Here is a 3,849-nt window from a genome sequence, read left to right on the forward strand (position 1 = left end):
GGGGGACAACTGGAGGGAGGGGGGCCACCGGGTGGAGGGGAGCAGAGGGAAGGGAAATTGGCATAAATGTAATATTATAATCAATAAAACACATTAAAAAAATAAAAATATTATTCTCCCACTCTCTTGATGAGAATTAAAATATTTTTCTTTCTTTCCTTGCCCAAATGCATTCTTCCCCACTAAGAAAATTGGAGCATCCACAAGAGCACTTACAGAGATTGTCACTACCACTTGAACCCACCAGCTGATACATAATCTGACATCCTGCCTGTCACCATGGGTGAACTGTCTGTGCGCCTAGTCCAAGTCAACCCTTCTACTGTGCCCTCCTTGCAGTTTCTAGAATGTGCCAGGCATACTCTCAACTTAAGCATTTACTCTCCCTGCTTTCTGTGCCTAAAATAGGAAATTCTCCAGGTATCTTTTGGGCCAGTTCCCTACCCTCTTTTCTTTAAAAAAAAAAAAAGAAAAAAGATTTTATTTATTTATTTTTAGAGAGAGGGTAAGGGAGGAAAAAAGAGTGGGAGAAAAACATCAATGCGAGAGAGAAATATCGATCGGTTTGCCTCTTGTATGAATGAACCCACAACCTGAGTATGTGTCCAGATCAAGAATCAAACAAGTGACCTTTTGCTTTGCGGGACGACACCCAACCAGCCGAGCCTACCTTCTTTTAAGTCTTTCTTCAAATCTCATCTTGTAGCTGAGACTCACCCTGGCCAACCTGTTTAATAAGGCAAATTGTGTCTCTCATTCTCAACTCCTCCTTACTTTGCTTGATTTTCCCTTATTTTCATATCACTTATTAAGACTTAACATACTCTACAATTAATGTAGTTATTATGTTTATTACTTATTGCTGTCCCTTTCATGTCTAGAAGGCATATTTCACTAGGATTTAAAAAAATCTCAAGTACATTAAGGGTACCCTGTTTTTGGAGGTTGCAAACTCCTCATTACTGGAGGTAAGACACTGGAAGAAGCGAGCATCTGAAATGAACCTAGTTGGCTTTACCAAGTGAGCTTTAAAATCACTTATAAGCCTGAGACTTTAGAATACAGATCAGAGAGAATAAAATAAGAAAGAAGCCTAAGACTCTTAATTGTAAATTACAAAGAAAACCAATCAGACTGACTTTAAGGGGAAAAATGGTATGAGGTTGCTGAGGCTGCTTATCTCATTTGAGAATTCAGAAAGTTGACCTCTGTCTCCATTATCTTTACTGCCTCATTGATTTTATTTGCAGTCAGGCCTGCACTTCACTGTGGCCCTTGGTTTTTAGTGTTACTAACAATTACAAAAAACAAAACAAGACAAAACCCAAACAAACCATTTGAAACTGAATTTTATTAGCTCTCACTGGCCAGGTTTTGGATCCATGCTCACTCCTGGAAACAAAAATGAAGACTCCACTCAAATCTCATGGATGGAAAATGGGAAAGAGGTTTCCCAAGGAAAATAAGGTATACATTTGCTGAAAGACAGCAGAGTGGATGCCAGAAAGACAAAAACAGCAGTTGTCTGCTATCATACACAATAACAAAAAAGGACTTGGTTTTAGAATAATACAAGGATACATGGGCAGGTTGCCTTCTCTGCACTTTTTAGATATCCCTATGCACGAGCTGACCAGACTCCTCTGGTTCTGCGGAAGGACCATCATTTCTGTGAGAGAGAGCTGCGCCTGCTTCCTCTGGTAAATGGCTCTAGACTTCTGGTTACTCAGTGTCCCACTTAGGGATAAACTCAGAAACAGTGCTGGAATGTGAGAACCTTAGGAACAGTGTGATCCTGATGCCCTATTGAGATGAGTAATATCCAACAGCTTCTTTTGTTCTTGGTCAAGTGTCAGAGTCCCAGAAGAGTCCATCTAATTAAGCAAACGTAGGCCATATTTTCACTCTTTGTTCTGAGTTGGGATGTCATGGATAATGTGCTGTTCACTTAGCAAGAGATAAGAACCTGGATTTCCCACAGCCTCAAGGTGCCACACAGTGTGGGAGAGAGAATAGCACAGAAGGAATTTGGATACAGTTAGGAAGGAGGAAATACATGCTGGGAATTCCCCTTCCTCTCGAATGACCAGTATACTCTCTTTGTTGGATATGGTTGCTTAATTTTGCTTGAATTTTGTTAATGTTTTAGGTAATATTTGTAATATCACTATTACATTAGCATTATCAAGAGTATGTTTGTTTGTTTAGATATAATTTACCTCTGTCAGATATACCCTTCCCCTAGGAATAATTACTAGGTAAATTTCTCCTCTAAAATACCATTCAGGAAGTCTTCTAGTCAATTTTTTATCTTCAATTTTCCCATGGTGTTTTGAATAACTTATATGCATGTTTTCATTGCTGTATTGAAATTACATGTTTACCTATCATTGAGCAACAAAATACTGAGTTCAGTGGCTTTTTTAATACTCAAATCCCCAGTGCCCGGCATATAGTAGGTGTACAATTAATGTTTATTTGTAAAGTTTTTACTTTTATAATTATACTTACCTTATTAGCAGATCATTATTCTATTAGATATATTAAAATAATATTTGTCCCTCCCATTTAAGTAGGTTGAACACTGTAATTTTATTTTTGTTCATGGATGAGTGAACACTACAGCTTATCACTATTACCTATCTAATTAAAACAGAACTCATTTGCTGATAACTTCATGCTTAATCAATTAAATCCTAATAAGGAAAATAGTGTATTATTTAGATCAAAATAAAATAGTGCTTGCTTCAGTAGCACATATACTAAAATGGGAATGATACAGAGAAGATTAGCATGGCCCTGCACAAGGATGATGTGCAAATTTGTGAAACATTCTATATGTTAAAAAATAAAATAAAATAACTACACTATAATGGCCTCCATCTCTTGTAGCATAGTATTTGAAAAGAACAAGGCATTTGAAGAGAATAATTACTTGGTAGTAGCTCTCTCCTTTTCTCTTCCCCTAGGTTTTAGAGAAATTCTTATGCCATTGCTATACTTTCAAGATCACATTAGTTAATACAAAAAAGCATCATCTTTCAATGTTAAAACGTCATTAAAAGCTGAAACATCCTTAGCCAAAAAATAAATTGGAAATTATGTGGAAGATTCTAGCAGGACTTTGGTTCTTGTATACGAAACTTAATTGGAGGAGAAATATTGGGGAAGATAGAAAATAACATGCTTTAATTATGGGATGGACAACTCTTCGGAATTTCTATTCTTTTTCATTATCTCTCTATGAGAATGTTGAAGAAGAAAGCCTGTCAGCTCAATATCCTGTTTTGTAGTTGTTTTAAAAAGAAAGTAAAAATTGGCAATAAATTTTGGGCAATGGACTTCATTATTCTCTCTTAGTAACTCATAAATGAAGTTGGATCTCTTATTTTATCATAAACAAGAAACTCCTGTCTCAGGGCACTGCTGGTTCTGTGAAATCTTTGCCCTACCTTCCCCTCACCTCTTCTGTCTACAAACCCTTCTTCTTGTGGAGTTATATCCCAATGTCAGGTGATGTCAGGTAAAAATACCAACGAGAATGCCTTTCAAGAGTTTGTGCATATTTTGCTCTATATTTCAGCTAGCGAAAGGGCTGTCCAGTACTACCAGAAGCTGGTTTACCACTGAGTGCCAGGATTCATCTGTAGCTTTGAAACAAAAAAAAAAACAGGCATATTTTCAGGTCTCCTTGGCTTATTGACAACAGTCGACTGAAGTAGCATGTCAATTATGAAGGGTTACTTTTAAATTCTTAATATTAGAAAAGGGCATAAGCATTAGGTAATTTTATCCAGCACTTTGATTCAATGCACTACTTATGTAATCTCTTGCTTTAGCTGCTGTGAA

The 3,849-nt window shown here is 36.8% G+C and overlaps 1 non-coding gene across 1 annotated transcript; it reads left to right on the plus strand.

Moving 5' to 3' along the window:
- The first annotated feature begins 2,738 nt into the window (after window positions 1-2,738).
- LOC150011498 (U6 spliceosomal RNA) lies at window positions 2,739-2,844 on the plus strand. The gene has a single exon (XR_016510891.1). It is a non-coding gene; the product is annotated as a U6 spliceosomal RNA (small nuclear RNA).
- Window positions 2,845-3,849: the final 1,005 nt, after the last annotated feature.

This window comes from Furipterus horrens, unplaced genomic scaffold, assembly GCF_987537825.1.
Source record: "Furipterus horrens unplaced genomic scaffold, mFurHor1.1.pri manual_scaffold_4, whole genome shotgun sequence".
Lineage (NCBI taxonomy): Eukaryota > Metazoa > Chordata > Mammalia > Chiroptera > Furipteridae > Furipterus > Furipterus horrens.